We start from the raw sequence: 23,956 nt of genomic DNA on the forward strand, positions 1-23,956 counted from the left end.
AAGTACTTTATGTTACTTTCTCTGATGTCCTTAAAGAATCTCGATGTTTCTAGAGATGAAACTTCTTCTAAGAAGTTTTACTTTTTATTAAATAGGTAGAATTGTTTAGAAGTTTTGCTATCTTTATAGACAGTGTGACAGTAATATTAGCACATAAATAGCTTGTAAGTTTTGCTGCAATAATGAAAAATAAAGAGGCAGTTAACATAATGTAGAAAGCCATTTAGTTTTCACCCTCAAGATAAACATATAAACGTTTACCAGATATTTTTGGCACACCAAAATCAAAGAGGTTAATTGGAAGTTAGCTCAGTTTACACATTACTAAAACCCTATCTCTTTTACCTCTCTGTTTCATATTCTTTTTATCATACTAAATTGCCACTCTGACAATATACCTACCATATATGGAAGGTAATGTTAATCTGTCACAGTTTTATTCACACATATAATTGGTTCAATTCAGTTCAGTTCAGTCACTCAGTCGTGTCCGACTCTCTGCGACCCCATGAATCACAGCACACCAGGCCTCCCTGTCCATCACCAACTCCCGGAGTTCACTCAAACTCATGTCCATAGAGTTATGATGCCATCCAGCCATCTCATTCTCTGTCGTCCCCTTCTCCTCCCGCCCCCAACCTTTCCCAGCATCAGAGTCTTTTCCAGTGAGTCAACTCGTCGCATGAGGTGGCCAAAGTATTGCAGTTTCAGCTTTAGCATCAGTCCTTCCAATGAACACCCAGGATTGATCTCCTTTAGAATGGACTGATTGGATCTCCTTGCAGTCCAAGGGACTCTCAAGAGTCTTCTCCAGCACCACAATTCAAAAGCATCAATTCTTCGGCGATCAGCTTTCTTCACATCCATACATGACCACGGGAAAAACCATAGCCTTGACTAGACGGACCTTTGTTGGCAAAGCAATGTCTCTGCTTTTTAATATACTGTCTAGGTTGGTCATAACTTTCCTTCCAAGGAGTAAGCGTCTTTTAATTTCCTGGCTGCAGTCAGCATCCGCAGTGACTTTGGAGCCCCAAAATTAAAGTCTGACTCTGTTTCTACTGTTTTTCCATCTATTTCCCATGAAGTGATGGGACCAGATGCCATGATCTTTGTTTTCTGAATGTTGAGCTTCAGGCCAACCTTTTCATTCTCCTCTTTCACTTTCATCAAGAGGTCTTTGAGTTCCTCTTCACTTTCTGCCATAAGAGTGGTGTCATCTGCATATCTGAGGTTATTGATATTTCTCCCGGCAATCTTGATTCCAGCTTGTGCTTCTTCCAGCCCAGTGTTTCTTATCAAAGACTCAAATATATTATGATCGCTTTATGACTAAATATAAAAAGAGAATATAAATAAAGCAAAAGAGGGAGCTAGTATTTACTGAGCCATTAGTTTGTGCGTGTATTACCCATCTTCATGGAAATTCAGTCAAGAATTAATTCCCTAATGACTTGGGCCATTAGTGACCATTAGGTCATTTTTATAATGAGATGACTACTATTCTCCCCATCCTCAGGTTTTGATGACAACAGACCTAAGCACAGTCACCAAAAGCGTGAGCTTTTGCCTTGTTTCTTTTTTTAAAGAAAGAACTTTTATTGAAGTATGAGTGACATGTAAAAAGCTGTCCATATAATGTGAAGAAGTTGATGAGCTTGGAATAAGTGTACATCTGTGAAGCCATCACCATCATAAAGGCATAAGCAATCCATCATGTCCCATACCCTTCACCAATATTATTATTGTTTTGTGATAAGAATATAACATAAGATGTACCCTCTTAGCAAATTTTAGCCATGAATTATTAGCTATCGGCACTTTGTTGTAAGGTAGATCTCCGGAATTTATATATCCGGCATAATTAAAACTTTGTACTCCTTAACCATAATCTCTTCTCTTCTCTATCCCCTGGCAACAACCACTACTCTCTACTTCTGTGCGTTTGACTGTTTTCGATTCTACACGTAAATGAGATTGTACAGTGTTTGTTTTTCTGTTTCTGGCTTACTTCACTTGGCATAGTATACTTCAGATCTATCCATGTTGCTGCAAATGCCAGAATTTCCTTCTTGAATTTTCCATTGCATATATATATATATGATATACACCACACATTTTCTTTATCCATCATTCATCTGTCAATAGACATTTGTTTCCATATCTTGGCTGTTGTGGAAAATGTTGCAATTGGAGTGGGAGTACAGGTATCTCTTTGAGATTCTGATTTCAATTCCTTTGGATAAACACCCACAAGTGGGACTTCTGGATCATATGGTAGTTCTAGTTTTAATTTTTTGAGAAATCTCCATGCTGTTTTCTGTAGTGGCTGCATCAGTTTACAGTCCCACCAATAGTGTAACAGGGTTCTCTTCTCTGTACCCTCTCCAACACTTATCTTTTTTTCCTTTTGACTAATAGCCATCTTAACAGATGTGAGGTAATACTTCCTTGTGGTTTTGATTTGCATTTGATAATTAGTGATGTTGAGCACCCTTTCAAATCTATGTTGGCCATTTGTAAGTCTTCTTTGGAAAAATGTCTATTCAGGTCCTTTGCCCATTTTTTAAAAATTGGATAATTTGGTTTTTTGCTATTGACTTGTAGGAGTTCGTTATATATTTTGGATATTAACCCCTTATCATATCCATGACTTGAAAATATTTTCTTCCATTCTGTAGTTGAGATTTTTTAGTTTGGTATAATCCTGTTTTTGGGGGGTTTTTTTGCTTTTGTTGCTTGTACTTTCAGTGTCATATCCAAAAAATCAGTGCAAGGCCAATGTCAAGAAGCTTTCCCTCTGTATTTTCTACTAGGAGTTTTACAATTTCAGCTTTTATATTTAAGTCTTTAATCCATTTTAGTCAATTTCTTCCCATTGTTTCTATCCACCTTTTCTTCTTCCTGAAAAAGCACACACAGCAGAAATGTGTGTTGAAATAGAAAGCCAGAGGTTAAAACAAAATACCCAGCCAATTATGACTCCTGAATCTTTTCTTGAATGCTTCCTGTGTATTTAATTGCAAATGTTTATTAGCAGTAAAAATATTTTTAATACAAAGAGAATTCCAGTTAAAAAATTCTCTTCTCAAAATACTTATCTATTTCAGTTCAGCTTAAAATACTACTAGGAGTTGAGAAGAGTAAACAACCCAAGTCATAAGAGAATTGACAGAATTTGTTAATTTATCTGATAAATCAGAAAAGGGTATTCTAGATACCTGTAATAACTACCCACTCTCAAGACCATGGGAAGACCCATTTACAGGCGTATGTTTATTTCTAGATACATCTCTAACCTTAGAGAATAGCCTTATCTCAGGTAGGTACATCATTGAGGAGTAGAGGCTCTAACAATATTAGTTGTGGCCAAAAGAACTGGGTTGGCTTAAGACACCTTGTATGATGTGATTTGATGACCTTGATCTGTCTGCAGTTGAAGTTGGCAACACTGGTCTGTAAAACTTTGCCATTATGGCTCATTTTTACTAATTTCTGTCTCAGGCTGACAGTCTTTGTACCATCTTTCAAGCAAAAACTCTCTCTGAAGCATGAACAGTATCAGTTGCCATGAATTTTCTTATTATGAAGAGCAGTCTGATTTTATCACCTCACTGTTTTCTATAATTTATTCTTTATTTCATGAATTGTCTGTTTGTAGGTTTTTACTTCCTCTGTTGCTGATAGCTTCTGGTTTTCCTCTTCTCATTCATGTTCTTGAACTAGTTTCTTTTGTAGAGTCATGTTTTTCTGCTGAGAAAATTCACTCAGAATTTGTGCTGCAAGGATCTGGCCAAATTCAGTGAATAAGAGTCAGGTTCCAGCTTCTATATTTATTCTTACAGCTCATGCCTGGCTGACACTTCATCACTCAGTTTGGAATAGGAATGGTCATTATCTTTTTCAACTAATGTTAACCATTGTTAACATCGGTCTGGTCTGGGAAGCATCTATCATTTGTCTTTTCTAATTTTTTCACTCTGGTGATCTGCCAGCTGTCCATTGTCAAATTCATTCCATACATATCATTTTTAATTAATTTTGCTTTAAATTAAAAAGTGATATCAAATTATCTTCACAGTAGACTTCTTAAAAACTTCTGTTTATTTTCTTTGTACGCAAGATCTTTATGTGTCACTGTGTGTTTTGTATAATTTTTTAGTTCACAAGATCAGTGTAGTGCTCATTCCAGTCTTCTGTTTCTTACAGCGATTATAACATGCTCTTCTCAAATCTAGTATTTTCTTTGTAAATCCAATAGGGTTTAGATTCTCATTTCTCATGTCTTAGTTTAGCTTCATTTTTTCTCTCAAATATTATGAAACTCTTTGGAAAACCTTGTTATAGGCAATAGGTATCTGTCTTACCAAATATCTTCTCAGTTTCCTTATACTTTATTTTTTTCTCAACTCTCAAAATAATAAGCAACTTTCCCACAGTATTTGGTTCATTTCTGTAAGTCTTCAAATTAAGACAAACATGTATTTAAGGCAAACATGTTCTTTTTTTTCCTGACATGGATTGTGGTATCTTAGTTCTCCAGCCAGGATAGAACCCAGGCCCACGACTATGGAAGCACCTAGTCCTAACCACTGAACTGTCAAGGACTCCCCTTAACTTTGTTGCTTAATTTCTTCAAATATATTGCTTCTTTGATCATTCTTTTATAATCTGATATTTTTAAAATGTTTTTAAAGTTTGTTTCAAATTATTATTAGATATTTATATACTCTATTATTTTTACTTGATAAATTCTACTATTGATATTTATTTATTTTATTTTTATTGGAGGCTAATTATTTTACAATATTATATTGGTTGGTTTTGCCATATATTGACATAAATCCACCCCGGGTGTACATGAGTTCCCCCTCCCGAACCCCCCTCCCACCTCCCTCCTCCCCTTATCCTCCCTCTGGGTCATCCCCGCATACCAGCCCTGAGCATCCTGTAACATGCATCAACCCTGAACTGGTGATTTGTTTCACATATAATAATATACATGTTTCAATGCCATTCTCCCAAACCATCCCACCCTCACCCTCTCCCACAGAGTCCCAAAGACTGTTCTATACATCTGTGTCTCTTTCGCTGTCTCGTATACAGGGTTATCATTTGCATCTTTCTAAATTCCATATATATGTGTTAGTATATTATATTGGTGTTTTTAAGTCAGAAAGAAAAATACTATTGATATTTAAAAGGAATATTTAAGAAGAAAGTGATAAAGTAACTCCGATAAACAGATATAATTATAGGCTTCAAAAACTTTTCATAAAAATCAGGTCTGGGCCCTTCTGGCACCTTTGTTAGGGATAAGACAGTTCAGTTCAGTTCAGTTCAGTCGCTCAGTCGTCTCCGACTCTCCACGACCCCATGAATCACAGCACGCCAGGCCTCCCTGTCCATCACCAACTCCCGGAGTTCACTCAAACTCATGTCCACAGAGTCAGTGATGCCATCCAGCCATCTCATTCTCTGTCGTCCCCTTCTCCTTCCGCCCCCAACCTTTCCCAGCATCAGAGTCTTGTCCACTGAGTCAACTCGTCACATGAGGTGGCCAAAGTATTGCAGCTTCAGCTTTAGCATCAGTCCTTCCAATGAACACTCAGAATTGATCTCCTTTAGAATGGACTGGTTGGATCTCCTTGCAGTCCAAGGGACTCTCAAGAGTCTTCTCCAGCACCACAGTTCAAAAGCATCAATTCTTCGGCGATCAGCTTTCTTCACAGTCCAACTCTCACATCCATACATGACCACGGGAAAAACCATAGCCTTGACTAGACGGACCTTGGTTGGCAAAGTAATGTCTCTGCTTTTTAATATACTATCTAGGTTGGTCATAACTTTCCTTCCAAGGAGTAAGCGTCTTTTAATTTCCTGGCTGCAATCAGCATCTGCAGTGATTTTGGAGCCCAAAAAAATAAAAGTCTGACACTGTTTCCACTGTTTTTCCATCTACTTCCCATGAAGTGATGGGACCAGATGCCATGATCTTTGTTTTCTGAATGTTGAGCTTCAAGCCAACCTTTTCACTCTCCTCTTTCACTTTCATCAAGAAGCTTTTGAGTTCCTCTTCACTTCTGCCATAAGGGTGGTATCATCTGCATATCTGAGGTTATTGATATTTCTCCCAGCAATCTTGATTCCAGCTTGTGCTTCTTCCAGCCCAGCGTTCCTCATGATGTACTCTGCATATAAGTTAAATAAACAAGGTGACAATATACAACCTTGATGTACTCCTTTTCCTATTTGGAACCAGTCTGTTGTTCCATGTCCAGTTCTGACTGTTGCTTCCTGACCTGCATACAGGTTTCTCAAGAGGCAGGTCAGGTGGTCTGGTATTCCCATCTCTTTCAGAATGTTCCACAGTTTATTGTGATCGACACAGTCAAAGACTTTGGCATAGTCAATGAAGCAGAAATAGATGTTTTTCTGGAACTCTCTTGCTTTCTCCATGATCCAGCGTATGTTGGCAATTTGATGGATAAGACAGCAGTCAGTTTAAGTATCTCTCATGGTAATCTTCTCTCTGGTAGTTCTTAACGTTTTTTCTTTATCCTAGAATATTTCTAAGTTTCTTCTTCTTTGTGTTTGTGTGATTTATTTTTACTTACCACTTGAGTATAAGTTCTATCTCAGATCTCCCATTTTCAATTCTGGAATAGTCTCAAATATTATCTCTTAAACAAAGGCTTCCCTATCACTTCTTTTGAGTTTCTCTTATAAGTAAAATTTTTCCTCTTAGCATGGATAGATGAGGCTTCCCTGGTGACTAAACGGTAAAGAACCTGCCTATCAATGCAGGAGACGCAGGTTTGATTCCTGGATCGGGAAGATTCCCCAGGAGAAGGAAATGGCAATCCACTCCAGTATTCTTGCCTGGGCAATCCCATGGACAGAGGAATCTGGCAGGCTACAGTCCATGGGGTCGTGAAAGAGTCAGACAAGACTTAGTGACTAAACAACAGCGACAACAATAGATAGAAGGATGGATGAATGGATGGACAGATGGGAAAGTAGATAGCTAGCTAGAGAGATAGGGGACAGAGTCTTATCCTGTTTGGGCTACTATAATAAAATACCATAGATGGGTAGCTTATAAACAACAGAAATTTATTTCTCATGTTTTGGAGGCTGGGATGTCTAAGATCAAGGTGCCAGCATGGTCACCTTTAGATGAGTGCCCTTTTCCTGGTTCACAGCTGGCCATTTTTCACTGTGTCCTCACATAGTGGCAGGGACTAGGGATCTCTATGGGGTCTTTTTATAAGTTCCATTCATGAGGGCTCCAGCTTCATAATTTAAACACCTCCAAAAGACCTCACTCCTAATATCACCATGTTTGGGGGTTAGAATCTCAACCTGTGAATTTGCATGATACACTTACATTCAGACCACAGTGGATAGTTAGATACATGGACAGATACTGGATCTGTCTCTCTGGGCTGCATTCTACATCTTCCAGATCTATTCCTTCTTCAACCATATCCAGGCTAGCATTTAATAGCTTTATCTTTTTTTCTTTTTTTTAAATTTCAGTGGCCATTTTCAAGGTTTCTAAAGGATTTTCTTTCAAATCCACTTGTTCCTTTTCTCCTTGTTTATATTTAAAATCCCTTGCTCTTTCAGTTCAGTTCAGTTCAGTCGCTCAGTCGTGTCCGACTCCGCAACCCCGTGAATCACAGCACGCCAGGCCTCCCTGTCCATCACTAACTCCCGGAGTTCACTCAAACTCATGTCCATCGAGTCGGTGATGCCATCCAGTCATCTCATTCTCTCTCGTCTCCTTCTCCTCCTGCCCCCAATCCCTCCCAGCATCAGACTCTTTTCCAGTGAGTCAACTCATCCCATGAGGTAGCCAAAGTATTGCAGTTTCAGCTTCAGCATCAGTCCTTCCAATGAACATCCAGGACTGGTCTCCTTTAGGATGGACTGGTTGGATCTGCTTGCAGTCCAAGGGACTCTCAAGAGTCTTCTCCAGCACCGCAGTTCAAAAGCATCAATTCTTCGGCGATCAGCTTTCTTCACAGTCCAACTCTCACATCCATACATGACCACTGGAAAAACCATAGCCTTGACTAGACGGACCTTTGTTGGCAAAGTAATGTCTCTGCTTTTTAATATGCTATCTAGATTGGTCATAACTTTCCTTCCAAGGAGTAAGCATCTGTTAATTTCATGACTGCAATCAGCATCTGCAGTGATTTTGGAGCCCCCAAAAATGGATGTTATTTCATTTATCTCTTAAAGCACAATTAACATAATAATCTCTGTCTGATGCTTTCTTAAAATTAATTAATTTTACCTGAAACAAACCTGTGATCTTATTATTGAGCGCATTAGATTTCTTCATATGTTTTGGAACTTTGATTTCTATACTCTTTGTAAGTAGGAGGTTTTGAGTGTATCTGTGGGTATATAGTTTTCACTGTATGTCTGCGTTTCTTTTCTCTGTATTCACCGTTTCTTACCTAATCATTTTATGTTTGTCTTTACCTGACCTCCCAGCTTTCTAGAGCAGATTTGTTTTAAAATGGCATTTCAGGACTCCTGTCCCAGATTTATATTGGGAATATCACAGAATTAGGTATCAAACCAACAGAGGCTTTCTTCATTTTCCGATTGAGAGATTATGTCTATATTCCAGAGATCTAGGTTTTTTTTAGCTTCTCTTCAACATTTATAAGCCTTCAGCTTCAAAAAGAGAGTCTGGCTCTGATGAGAGAAGTTTTGAGCATTTACTCTTCAGGGATAGAACCCATGGGCACCATTTCTACCCCTAGAACTATGCTTTATCTCTGCTCTCCACTTTGCATTTCTGGTCTATTTCTGGCCTGCAGACATGCCCGTCTTTTTCAAATACAAATACTTCTAAATGTTTTTTGCTTTTTATAATTGACTATGTTTAGGGTAGAAGGAACAAATCAGAGCATAAACTCATATGCCATCTTTACAGCATCCGTTCCGTTCCGTTCCGTCGCTCAGTCGTGTGTGACTCTTTGCGACCCCGTGGACTGTAGCCTATCAGGCTTCTCCGTCCATGGGATTCTCTAGGCAAGAATACCGGAGTGGGTTACCCTTTCCTTCTCCAGGGGATCTTCCCGACCCAGGGATCGAACCCGGGTCTCCCTCACTGGAGGCAGATGCTTTAACCTCTGAGCCACCAGGGAAGCCCCTCTTTACAGCATACTACTAATGAATTTTTCATGCATGTTATTTTAATCTTTTCAACTTCTTTGTGTCTTCAGAGCAAGTATACATCTAATACATAAAGACCTATAGCCCTAACTATGCAGATCACAGACAACTTAAGTATCTAGTAGTTGCTGAACGCCTCTTACTTAAAGTAATTTTGTAATATAAAAATTCTGATTCCTAATCCAAAGGACATTGTGTGTTATATATCAGAATTTGTCAATATATATATGAATATGTGTGTTTTTGAGTGTGTATATAAATGTATATTTTTCATACCTGTTAGTATTCCCTGGGTTTATTTACCTATTTCTATGTTTCTCCTTATGCTCCCATCTGGCCAAAGATACCTTGAGTCTGATGAAAATCTCTCTCTATTCCAGAATAAAGAAAGAAATCTGAAATTTCAAATGCCAGTTTTGAACTCTGCTTCAAAACTGCTTCTCCTAATATTTTCAATTGATATTGTTTGCTAGGTTTTTAAACCTCTTAGAAAGCACAGATGGCCAGATGTACTCTGTCTAAGGGCTTGCTGAGAAACTGATCTAGCCCACTGATGTCTTCATTTCCTGTGATGGTGTCTCCATGTAGAAGTCAGTGGCTCAGGATTACAGTAAGAGGCACCTGGGTGCAAGGCCTGTGCTTTTGTGCCTTGAACTTAGAGTTTAGAAGTCATCGATCCACCTATGCAACTTGTTCGTCAAAACCAGGCAGTTCTGTATTTTCCTTGGCTTCTTTCTCCCAGCAAATATAATAAAATCTCAATTCTCATTGTGAGATGATTATTCTCTTCTATCTGCAGGGATCATAATTCAGTTTGAGCTGTTCCTAACCAACGAGATGAGGGCAGAAATGATATAATTGAGAATAATGGCTTGAAATCCATGGATGTCTAGAAACATGTGCAAGTCTGACACATACTAGCTTGGTGGTCTTCATAGGCAACTCAGTGAAAAAAAAGAGTTTTTTCTCCACTTTTAAAATGAGATCATCATAAAGACTAAACTCTTATTGAATGACAATAATGAGCTAGCCCCTTAGAAAAATGAGACCAATAGTTACTCCCTAAATGCTTTCTAGTTAAAAGCATTCTGATTTTAAGTCAGTGGGTTATTAGAGAAATTCCAATATATAAAAATTCACATTTAATAATAAAATAATAATGTTTAATGAAAATAGAAATATTTGTAAAAATTATTTACAATACTAGTACATAGATTTAACTAACTGCCAACTAAATATTTTCAAAAGAAGTCTGATGAATGTGACTGAAGAGAAACTGTAATCACTTTTACTTAGTGCTTTTAATTATTAATATACTGAAATCTTCAGAAAAGAAATTTTCCTAAGAGACATGAAATCTCAACACCACCAATTTTCTTATAAACCCTTTCTTACTGATGATATCTAGGCAGGATGAACAAAAATTCTGAATCTTTACTGTTTCTAAGTAACATGTCATTGGTTAAGATCTAGGACAGCTTTTATAATTAAATGCAGCTAAATCGTTATGCTGGAATACCAGAGAAAAAGTTAGCCTTTACAAGTCTCTGGTCCTTTTCATGTTAGTCAAAACAGTGATAAAACATATAGAAATAATTTACTAGCCATTTTGGAATAAAAAATTCCAAAAGTTGTTCTTTGTCTTTCAGGTCCTCCAGGGAAACGAGGTAAGAGGGGCCGAAGAGGAGAATCTGGTAAGTCTCTCTTTCAGCTGTCCTGTGTCATTCATATCCTGGTTAGGTTCTCACATATGTTCCTCCTAATTAGTGATTGTATTGTTTTGTTGGATGTTGTGTCCATGCATATGTGTGTGTGTGTGTGTGTGTGTGTGATGTTTAAATCTTCTCTGCTACATCTAGAATTTTTTTTTTATCTTATTTCTGTCAAGCTGTAGGAAGGAGAAGTTTGCAAAATGTTATTAATTACAGTTTAATAACCCCTGGTGCCCTATTTTGGCTTGTTTAGGTTACATATGCCCTTTCGGTGTACAGTGGAGAATTTCTTAGCCACACACAGTGTGACAGCATCACCTGCTTTCCGTCTACATAGGTGGTCAGTCAGGGCAGGTTCTCTGCAGAAACATCCGCCTTGGGACACCAGGGCATATGTCTTGGAAAGATGATTATTTTATCCAACTGGTAAAATGTTGTCATGCTTCTACTCTCATTCTTTTCAAAACTTGAGAATTTTTATTCCTCTTGTATAGCCATAGCATTTTAGTGATGACAGGAGCCTTAGTAATCAATCCAGAGTTTTCATTTTCTAGTTGAGGAAATGGTGGCCCAGAGCAATCAGGTGGTTGAGCAAAGCCCATGCAGTATTTTTTATGAGCAGAACTTGAAGCACAACCAATTGTCCTGATACCCATTTCAGTGTTTTTCTTTTTTTTTTGGTTCCAGGCCAAACCCCTATATGCAAAGTCAAATAAAAACTATTTTTTGAAACCAAGATATTCAAATGTGTTCAGTTACAGTATTACTAATATTTTTATAAAGTCTAAGACTCCAGAAATGTAAATGTAAATGTGAAGTCTTAACAGGGCATAAGTTCTTTCTTGAAAGATAAGAGGAAGGTAATTAAAGGTCTGATTTTAGTAAGAAATGTTATTTTTCAGTATTTTCTACCTACAAGTATCTATTAGCATTGAAAACAATCCACCAAGAGTTAAAACAGTGGAAATACTAACACATCAAAAAGATAAGACAGCAGATTGGGTTTTTGTCTCATCTGCTCCCTCTTGGAAAAATTATGCCCAAGTAAAAAGGTTTTATGAAAAAGTATCTGCTAAATTCCTTTAAAGAAATTCTCAAAAGTTATCTTTAAACGTCATTCACTCTAAGTAATTGGAAAGTTATATAGATATCCCCTTCATGAATTGTGAAGGTTTATAATAGAGGATGCTTTATAAATTTGTTTTCAAGGAAAAGAATGATAAAACATCAGTGGATCCAAATAATCACTGGATTTATCTTTGTGTCAAAAGAAAGAAAGATGATTAAGGGGAAAAAAGTGAAAAGTTGTACTTAGGCAATTTTACAGAAAATATAAAAATCAGTTCCCAACTTTCTGACTACGAAGAACTGGTGCTTTAATTGAGCATATGGTGTGTGAAATATTGAAATTTTCTTAGACTTTGCCTGTATTTTGATGAGAATACACAGTTTTAAAGAAACATATAAACATTAGGACTTAGTCTTTTACAGATTGAAAATACTACTGAACGGTAAAGATTCTTAAAAAAAAATATTGGTACATTTCTGATTTAGCCATTTTACCAAACTCAAGAAAATTGTCCATCAGTTGTTTACAACTGGTCAGTCATGAAGACTTAAAGGCCCTCCTGATTCATATTATCTAAATTTTGGATGTATAAATTAGACAGTCTTTGCTTAAAATACATGAACCTCTCAGTAATTCATAAACAGGCCTCAGGGAATCTGAATATTCCTTGAAATTTTACGTAAAATTTTGTGTGCACATAGACGTAAATGTATTTTTCTGATATGGCCTTATAGGTCCATGATCAAAAAATGACTAAGAATCACTGAATTCTTAAGTGACTTCTGTTTCTCTTGGATTATGTTGATGATTATGATGATGCTCTCATGTTTTATTTCATCTTCCAATTTGGCATATTCACTAATTTACTTCTCCTCTTTTTCTTATTCTCTCCACTCTCCTCCGATCATAGGTCCTCCTGTAAGTATATTTGCTGACTTTTGGCTCTTCTGCGTTAATCAGGACCACGTATGTTAAAACTTTGTTAAAGTATCAAAGTATACTCTGCATTTCAATTAGAAAAATGTTGCTGACCTTTAGTATTTAACTTTGGGAAGTTATTTTTTAAAGTATACTATTGTGTGATCATATGATGTGTTAGAGTGCAGTATGTGTCAATTAAAAAAAAAACTTTATTTTTAATATAATCACAAACCAAGTATTCTCTTGGTAATTTTGGAATAGCTTATGAATCTCCTAATATTAAATGTTTTTCCTGGAATCCTGAGGTTTCTCTGCAAGCAAACCCCCAAGCTCTTTCACACTTCTTTCATTCGTTTAAGCCTGTATCTGAAATATTTCCATTTGCCAGCACACGAAATGTAGATGGCAACATGATCACGGAAGTGATACCCCCAGAGGGCTTGGTCCAAACTCACTCCATAGGCAACACTCCCTTTGAAGTCCCTTGGAGTTTTGCCTGCATAAAGAGCTTGAGTTGGGGCCCTGGGAGAGTTGCACTTTCTTTTTTCTTTCCTTGAGTAGGGTCATAGCTGCAGCATTCCAGTCTGCTTTGCACTCACAGGAGCAGATTATCTTGTCAGTTTTGAGCTAGATGTGTTTTTGAGTAATATCCTGGATATCTGTCGTCTGACCCCAGTGCCGTACTGCGAGCTTTACATTTACAGTAGCGGTGATCACTGGCCTGAGCTGTTTTCTCATCCCGAGTAGCCAGTGTGCTCCAGGGTTCACAGACTCCGCGTTGGCAACTTCCCTAACAGGCCAGCTTGGTCCAGGGAGAGGGGCTTAGCATATACTCGTTTACTTGATTCAGAGGAAGCATTAGCTTCCAAATATCTTTTGCAGTCTTCCTGCCATGTTCAAGGATGGAACATAAATCATCTTAGAAATGACTTTTTTTCTGTAACTGACTTTCAGCTCTTGCCTAATGCTAGGCAGATGGCATGCCCCAGGTCTTTGGCTTCATATTTAAACCTCTGTCTTTTAAACTAGAAATAAACCACTACCACTCAAAGGAAACCTTGGAGATTACATCCAGAATAGTGTTCAAGGCTTCTTTTTGTGGATTGTACATATTAGGTAGGCCAGAGGGAGTTCTATTTAATCTCTGCCTTATGATGACATTCAGGATGCTAGAATTTCCTCTTTGGTCCTTCACAAATTTAGACAGCCATGTGGCTCCTGCTTTTTGGGGGGCATTCTATTAGTGCAGGCTCTCTACTCTAAAAGATTTCAATTGATTTTACTTTTTTAAATTATATATTTAAAAAGAGGACTAGTGTCTTTTAAGCCCCTGTATATGCCAGGAATCATTCTAGGCACTTCATAACGTTTATTTTGTCTCTGATGTTACCATTCCCATTATCATTAATATCCCTAAACATTACCATTTTTCAAGGAAACTGAGGCTCATGGAGATTAATTATCAATTAGGCCTCCCAGGTGGTGCTGGTGGTAAGGAACCTGCCTGCCAGTGCACAAGCCATAAGAGGTGTGTGTTGGATCCCTGCATGGGGAAGATTCCCTGGAGGAGGGCAGGGCAATCCACTCCAGTATTCTTGCCTGGAGAATCCCATGTACAGAGGAGCCTGGTGGGCTACAGTCCATAGGGTCGCAAAGAGTAGGACACGACTGAAGTGACTTAGCAGGCATGCATGTACAGCTAAAGAGGATTTGCAAAGTTTGAATTCAGTTAGATATGTCCGATTCTAAATACTTTCTGCTTACCACATTATCTTTCTTGCTTAAAATCATGAGTATATTATAACATGTATCATTGTTACACAGCTTTGGCAGGCTATGGGTCAAATCATAATTCTTTTTTTATTGAAGTATAGTTAATTTACAATATTATTAGTTTCAGGGATACAACATAATGATTCAATACCAAATCATATTTCTTGATGTAAATAATTACATGTAATAAAAGCATGATAAAAATGTAAAATGGCTAATCAACATAACATGCATTAATACTATGGCTTCTCAGCTGCATTTTAAAGAAGTTATAATGTCTATAATGTGTTTAGCAAATTGCATCAAATCAAAGAAATAAGGTATAATTGTGAGTTCTTATGCTGACTAAAAACTAGCTCACGTTGCTTCAGTTCAGTTCATTTCAGTTCAGTTCAGTCGCTCAGTCGTGTCCAGCTCTTTGCGACCCCATGAATCACAGCACGCCAGGCCTCTCGGTTCAATACCAACTCCCGGAGTTCACTCAAACTCATGTCCATCGAGTCAGTGATGCCATCCAGCCATCTCATTCTCTGTCGTCCCCGTCTCCTCCCATTCCCAATCCCTCCTAGCATCAGACTCACGTTGCTTACATTTAAGAGTAAAAAAACCATTGCTCATGAAAAAAAGAAAAAAATGTGTATTCATTGTGCTACCTTTCCTAATAGAATGGAGTCATACTGTAGAAGCAAGTACAGTACTTGTAGTAAGTACTTGGGACCCCATACTCCTGGAGTCATTATGGGTGAAATCCTCAAGTCTCCAAACTCCCATTTATGATTTTTAAGAAGTGTTTGCTTTTCATCAAATTTTGCTTTAGGTGGCTTTGTAAAATATTTTTGTTATATTTCTTGCATATGAATAAAAATGGATGAACAGTGACATTACTATGATTAAACAGAATGATCAGTTTTATATTTTTTTTGGTGCAGTATCCAATTATTGACAATTGGAACTTGCAGTGACCATATTCCTCCTATTTTTAGCATTTTAATTTTGTGTGTATTTTTCCTTCCATTTCTTTTTGATAAAGTGAAATTTTAAAGTTTCTGTAATTTTATTTTTAGAAATTTTATTTTCCTAATTCTGTTTAACACAAAATATTTATCTCAACAAATGCAAAATGGATAAAATATCAAGGTTTATGCAGCGATTTTAATGATAATTGCCATGCCTCCATTCTGTAAATTAAATGTAACACACAAAGGTAGTCTGAAAAATTAAATAACCTTGTTTCTGATGAACAGTTCATGGCATAGAATCTGTATCAAGTATCCAATAAATCCTTCCAACTTCCATCTAACCGTGAACTTCTGCGGTCCTGTAATTTCGCATGTACAGAAAGACTGAAGTGTCCCTTTGTGTCCTGATGTATATCTTCTTGTTGTTCACTTTGTTTTATGTGATCACTGGTGCAAAAGATAGCATTGGGGCCCTCATCCAAACAAACAAATAAATGGAAGATTGGTTTTCCCCAAGGGACAATAGCAGACAGATCTCTTTTGTCACTGAGAGTCACCTTTTTTTATCGCCCTCCTGCAGTAATACTCTCAAGTAAGATTGAGGAGGGAAAAACACTCAATAGAATTTAATTTAGAAACCTTACATTAACATATTTATTTGATATATTTGGGAAACTTGCTAATATCACAGTAGAATTATTTGTGGCTGGAGTGTTACTTCTGTCAGTTTCTATATCTTGCATAATGAGATCGTTTATAATTTAAAACTTAAAATAAAACTTAAAGTAGATCCCACATATCGATATACTCTTTAGGAAGTTGTTCAGCTTTTTACTCAGCCTTATCCATTTTGACAAAAAGTTATTGCTACCACAGGAATCTTTGCTATAAACAACTGCAGTGGAACAATTTTATGACAATGTATGTAATTTATTTTATGTGAATATCAGGTGCTTTTTTCTATTTTCTTTCTTATAAGAATAATATGTGTTAAAACACTGCTCTAAAGAAATCCATGCACGTGCTTAGAGTACCTAGCTCGAATTTTACAAATGTATTCGGTAGAATGATTTGTCTGACCACTGTGTTACCGGATTCCAGATGGCATGAAATTATACCTTCTATTTTGGATATTTCAAAAACACATTTATGTTTCAATAAGAAGCAGAGTATGATCAAAATGTACAAAACAACTTCAGCATTTTTAAGTGTAGCAAATTGTGCACTTGTTTTGACTTTTTAGAGTCAGTGGGAGATGCCCTCTCTCTGTCCTTTTGTCCCCAAAGGAGGTGCCATTCTGCTTCATATGTGACAGAATCAAACAAGTCCTATAACGTTGGCCAGAACAGAGTCAGGAGATCTGTTTTAACTGGCTTTTTCATTTGTATCAGTCTATCGAGTGCTATAATTGTGCCTGACTGGCAAAGATATGATGTTATTGTTAGTAGAGTAGAACCCTCCGAGGTGTGAAATACAACACCTGTTCTGTTCTGTCCACCTTCAACAATTGTCAACAATTGATTTGAAGCCTGGAATCTTGTTGACAGATGAATGAAGCAAACTTTAGCCAAGTTAAGCTTACAATGCTATTTCTGCCAATGTGGTAGATGAATTAGGAAAAGAAATCTCTGTAGAACTTTTAGATGAGAAACTCTGATATCTTTACTTCGTATTGGAAAAAAAACAATATGACTTTTAGGTCAACAGTAAATCTTTTCCAGATACATTCATAACTGTAGTTTATAATAACTACCTAATATGTGTCACTTTACATACTAATTCCCATACCAGCCCAGTAAACTAGATATATATTATACCCACCCATTTTACAGAGGAGGAAACAGAGAGGGAGGCATGCCAAGTAAATCTAGCCCAAGGACTTACATCTGGTAGGAAGCAGAATCAGAATTTGAACCCAGGTTTATTTCTCTTCAAAGCCCACATCCCCTCACCCCTATATTTCTACAGGTTGTTTTTTAGGCAGGTAAACTTTAAGTGTTTCTACCTTCTTTGCAAGTATCTTCTTTGTTTTGTCATATCCTTTCTTCTATTATCTAAGGTTTGTTGTAAGCTTTTCTTAGCTACCTGTAGATCTTACATCTCGAATGTGATCTTCCATACTGCCCTTGACTCAAAACACACTTATAAATCATCTAAGTCTCATCTAACAGAATTAAATTGGTGAAGACATGAGCTTTGGCTCTTGAGTTGAGAAAACTTAATATAAAATTGTAATGGAGTTTTTCAGCAAATGTTCCTTTAATTGCTTTTGCTACATTCTTGATTAATTATCAAAATATTTTTATTTCTATTTGGGCTCAAACAGTGTGCTTTTGACTGTGTGATTGCTGTTACTTTTTCTATAATAATAAAATGCCACTGTTGTTGGAGGGAAGCAGAGCACTTATTTTGCAGGAAACAATATCCCTACAAAATACTGGGATGGCTTGATAAATTCAGATGTAGTCACCATGACAAACCAGATAAGCAATCAAAGCAAACCTGGAGAATTAATTTGTTTTTAATGGCTGTTTGAAAACAGAGTTATAATAGAATGACCATAGGATGTCACAGATGGGTAGTTCATTTTCGGACCTTGTCTCCTGGAACAAAAGATAGAAAAAGAGACACAAGTGTAATTCCTACATAGAATAGATTTCCCCAGTGTTTTTCCTGCCTTCTGTTTTGAGTGGTTCAAGCTGCCATGTTTGAAGAGGGAGCATGAGTTCAGTGGCAATTTGTTTCATTGCTCCCTCTGATATTGTTTACATAGACTTAGTGCCACATTAAGCAGAACTTTGAAGTTCTGGAAGTAGCAGAGATAACAGATAAAGAAATCCCAAAACTGAGATAAATAAAGGTGCTAAAGTAAAAAAGAAGGAGGAGGAGGAAACGACATACAAAAATATTGACAATATATTTTTGCAAGATTATTCTTTTAGTCTATTTCTGGACACCATCTGTTTTAGAATAACTTTAGCTGTTTTAACAGACAAACTCGGAGATGTTAGTGGCTTACCACAATAGACATTGATTTCTTACACATGATAAAGAGCGCGGCTTCTCGCGGGAATCCAGACTCACAAAGACTCTACCATCTTCCACGTGTGTGTTCTGATGTTACCCTGCACATAGGCATGAAGCCACTGGATAAGAAAAATGAAGAGATTGGATGGTCAGGTGGGAGGATTTTTTTGGCCAGCACTAGAAGTACAAGATTTTATGGTTTATATCATTTCTGACCACATTTCTTTGGCAAGTGTCAAGTCACATTTTCACACCTAACTGCAAGGGAGAGAGAGAAATATAGCTGTGGGCTCAGATGAAAAGCTAAACAAAGTTGGTAAATAGCCAATCTCTGCTGCCTTGTCTGGAAATAATTCCTGAAGAAATTGAAAGAACCAGAAATGTCCAGAAAGATGTATATAGGTATGTCGCTTGGGGAATATGTCATCCCTGTCTTTGTAAAATTTTAGAAAGAAAAATTTTATCCAAACTATTATCACTAGAAACTTTGAACAGAAACAGGAAGGGAAAATATTTTTTTGAAAAAAAGACCAAAATAGCAGTAGGGTGTGGTTTGTAAAAACAGGGTATGAACACCAGGTTAGGATCCCCAGCTTCCCCAAGTTACTTCATACCTTCATAGATAATGAAGACATTATGTCTAATCACTTACAAAATCTTCAAGCACCAACTGTTACGGTTTTCTTTTTCTTCTCCCTGTTGCTATTTAATCACTAAGTCCTGTCTCACTCTTTGTGACCACAAGGAATGCAGCACGCCAGACTCCTCTGTCCTACACTATCTCCCAAAGTTTGTTCAAATTCATGTGCATTGAGTCAGTGATGCTATCCTGCCATCTCATCCTCTGCCATCCCCTTCTCCTATTGCCTTCAGTCTTTCCTAACATCGGGACCTTTTCCAGTGAGTTGACTCATTACCTCAGGTGGCCAAATTATTGGAGCTTCAGCTTTAACATCAGTCCTTCCAGTTAATATTCAGGGTTGATTTTCTTTAGGATGGACTGATTTGATCTGCTTGCAGTCCAAGGGACTCTAAAGAGTCTTCTCCAATACCACGATTTGAAAACATCATTAAGTTGTTGTTGTTTAGTTGCTTAGTCATGTCCAACTCTTTGTGACCCCATGGACTATAGCCCATCAGGCCCCTCTGTCCATGGGATTTCCCAGAGCCAAGAATACTGGAATGGGTTGCCATTTCCTTCAACAGGGGATCTTCCCAACCCAAGGACTGAACCTGTGTCTTCTTCATTTGCAGGCAGATTCTTTACTGATGAGCCACCAGGGAAGCCCAGCCTTTCTTCTCCTGTTTCCCATCCCACTGACCAACTTCATTACCTTGCAGTAGTTCCAAAGTGACCTCAACTAGGAACTATTCTGTTATCTATCTTGTTTCATATTCCAAATTGTCTCACATCCAAGTTTAATTTTTACTAATGTTTCTGTGAAAAAATGATATACTTTTAGAGTCCCTTTTATAAGGTTTTAAGAGTGAGCAACTGCCATTCTTATGGTGGGAAACACGCTGCTATGCTGTCATTTCAGTCGTGTCTGACTCTTCCCAACCCTATGGACCATAACCAGCCAGGCTCCTCTGTCTGTGGGATTCTCCAGGCAATGATACTGGAATGGGTTGCCATGACCTCCTCCAGGGGATCTTCCAACCCAGGGACTGAACCTGAGTCTCTTCCCCTGCGTTGACAGGCAAGCCTTTACCACTAGCACTATCTGGGAAGCCCAAATTAAAACAAAAACGCAAGTGTTTAGGGATGTTTGTCTTCCAAAGATTCTTGGAGAGTGAAATAAGGAAGAGCTAAAAGAGTGTTTCTTTTTAGGCTAAAAAATAAACAAAGACAAGAAACAGGTAGCACAGGACAGCAGAACTCTTAAAAGTGAACCCTTCAGTTTTGAAGTCTTTGCTTTTAGTTGCCGACTGGGCACCTGCATATTTTTTTTCTAACATCCAGTCTACAAACAAATGGGGTGGCATATCACTTCTTCCTATTTGACTATCTTATGTCCAAATACTTAGTTGTGTGGCTAAATTCCTAAGGCTGTCTGTGTATACAGACCAGTAATGATGAACAGAACAAATTAGGGAAGTAATTATATGACTTCTATGGGTTTATGTGGCAATAACTAGCCATAGTCAAGAAAGCCACTCTAAAATAAAGTGCTGTGAGAGAAGCAACTTGGACACATTTTTGAGTGAACATTAAAAAAATTAGTTTCTATTAGAATATAGTATATTTGCTTTACGATGTTGTATTAGTTTCTACTGTATAGCAAAGTAAGTCAGCTATACGTATCATATATCCCCTTTTTCGGATTTCCTTCCCATTTAGGTCTGCACAGAGCACTGAGTAGGTTTCCCTGAGCTCTACAGCAGGTTTTTATTAGTTACCTATTCATACGTAGTGTCAGCAGGGTATGGATGGCAATCGCAGTCTCCTAGTTAACCCCACTCTCTCACTCCTCCTCTTGGCATCCCTACATTTGTTCTCTATGTCTGTGTCTCTCTTACTGTTTTGCAAGTAAGATCATCAATAAGATACCATTTTTCTAGTTTCCACGTATATGCATTCATATATGATATTTTGAACAAGGTCAAATGAGTGACTTAAGGCTACATTATTATTTCGTTATGAATGGCTAAGCATTTAGTACTCTTTGGCAGCATATGATTGTAGAGAAGACCTCAATGTCTCCATTCTTCCAAACCGACTGCATAAAATGCTATGATTTCTTCTTACACGAAGAGTGGCTCCTGCCTAATCTCTGATCGTATACTGTGATGCTGACCTACATTTGGCCCAAGTTAACTAAGTGGCTTGTTTGATGTGAATTGAGTCCTAAACTATAACATAGAAAGAATTCCCTCCTTCAGTTATGGAATAAACTTTGGTTCTTGCTTTGGTGGGATTAAAAAGACATCAAGCCTTGGAATCTAAAGTACTCCAGGTTACCTAAATGTTCTTATGGGGCTTTTTTTAAAGTCATTATGAATGATTCTTTTTGAGGCACTTTTTATCTTCACAGCCCTCATGCTTTCTTAAGACATACTTAGTGTCATAGTGTTAGTTGCTCAGTCGTGTCGGACTCTTTGCGACCCCATGGACTATAGCCCGCCAGGCTCCTCTGTCTATGGGTTTCTCCAGGCAAGAATACTGAAGTGGATTGCCATTCCCTTCTCCAGAGGATCCTCCTGATCCAGGGATCAAACCCGGGGCTCCTCCACTGCAGGCAGATTCTTTACCATCTGAGCTACAGAAAAGATCCTAAGATTTAACCCTAAGATTTACTTAGGGTTGAATAAAATAAAACTTTTTCTTATTTCCTTATGCATTAATGTTTTCAGTCTCAAAAATACATATATATGTCTCAGGCTTGTATTTTTGCAGAATGTGTTAATAGAAATTATTTCTGTGAGATAAAAAATGAATAAAGCATGGAATCATGGGATATAGAGGGAAGAGAGACTTTAAAGGGTTGTTAATAATTAGTTCATAAAGTTATTTAAAATTTAGTGCCCATTCATTCACTGATTCACTCATCAAACTCATTTTGTGTGCCTAATATTTGCCATGCCCTCTGCTGTATATGATGGGGATACAATAGCAAGTAAACATACCCACTGCCTTCAAAGACCTTAGAGTCTAGTGGGAGCTAAACAAAACAAAACATAGCAATATTATGTGAAAAATATGCTCAGGATATGTCGAGGTACAATGGGAGAATCACAGAGGGGTAAATCATCCAAATCTGGGTGGGAAAGAGATCAGGCTGCCTTTAAATCTAAGTCGCAGTGTTGTCAATATGAAAAATCTTATTAATAAATAATGCAGTGTTTTCTGGAGAAGGAAATGGCAACCTACCCCAGGACTCTTGCCTGAACAATCCTATGGACGGAAGAGCCTGGTGGGCTACAGTCCATGGGGTCGCGCAGAGTCAGGCACGACTGAGCAACTTCATTTTCACTTTTCACTTTCATGCATTGGAGAAGGAAATGGCAACCCACTTCAGTGTTCTTGCCTGGAGAATCCCAGGGACAGAGGACCCTGGTAGGCTGCCATCTATGGGGTCGCGCAGAGTCGGACACGACTGAAGCAATTTAGCAGCAGCAGTAGCAGTGTTTTCATGGAGGTTGCACGTTCAAAGCCTTTGTGATACAAGAAAGAAAGGCATTTGGGGAAACTACATATTAAATAAGGTTGAAATGTAAAGTTCAAGGAGATAATGAGGAAGAAAACAGAAAGCAGAGACTGTAAAGAACCTTGCATGCCATGCTAAATAATTATCATAAAAGGGATTTAAGAAGTTGGGTAGCATGATCAGACAGATATTTTAGAAAAATCACTCTTGCTAAAGGATGGGAGGAAGACAAAAGGGGAGAGAGAGATAGTTAAGATATAGTTGCAATTATTCAGATGAAAAATAGAAGGGCCTGGAGAGATGTAGAGAAGGGGATAGATTCAGGGTGTATTGATGAGGTAGAAATGGCAAGATGTGTGACTAGGTGAAGGGATGAGGAGGAGAGGGAAACAGGGGTGATTCTCAGGCTTTGTTCTGGAGAATAATAGTGCAGACCACAGGACAGAAACCAAAGAAAGAAGAACCGATTGGGGAAGGGGATGATGCGGAAGTCTGACTGGAGCCCCATCCAGATTAAGAAAACGGACAGGAGTGGAGCGGCCTGAGCTGGCCCGGGCCTGAGGTGAGCAGGAGTCAGGGGGTTCCAGGGGAGCAGCCTGGGCTGCAGACCAAACCAGAGGGTCGAGGGGCTTGCTTTTCCTAGTCCCAGCCCCACTGTGCTCTCCCTTCCCCCAGCTTCGGGCTGGTCCCATTTTACAGTGTTCTGTGGAAGGAGAGTACAAATAGGAAAACTGATATGTCTTTACAAAGTGGCTGAGTCACCACGTCTTCCTATCAGTAAACAAATGAGATCCATATTTGTGTAGCTAACCCACAGAAAAGGAAGAATGTTTGGCAGGCGCAGCAGAAACCCAATCTGGAAGCTACAAATTTAAAAACAATTATTTTAAATTTCACATCACAAACTTCCTTTTGGAGCCTTCCGTTAGCTACATCTATGTTAGCATACTCTCTGGGAGTAGAAATATAAGTGCTCCAGAGCTTTGCTGCCCAGAGTCATGGATTTTAGAGGACACAAAAAAGCATACTTTCGTCCTGTGCTGCAGACACCATCTTTTGTTCTGATATATCATTTCATTCCACGGTAGTAGACACACAGGATTTGTCTCTTGATTTGCAGTTTGGGGAACAGTTTCAACTTGCTCC

Source organism: Moschus berezovskii, chromosome 5, assembly GCF_049115385.1.
Source record: "Moschus berezovskii isolate FMDL1 chromosome 5, NW_MosBer_1.0, whole genome shotgun sequence".
NCBI classification, from domain to species: Eukaryota; Metazoa; Chordata; class Mammalia; order Artiodactyla; family Moschidae; genus Moschus; species Moschus berezovskii.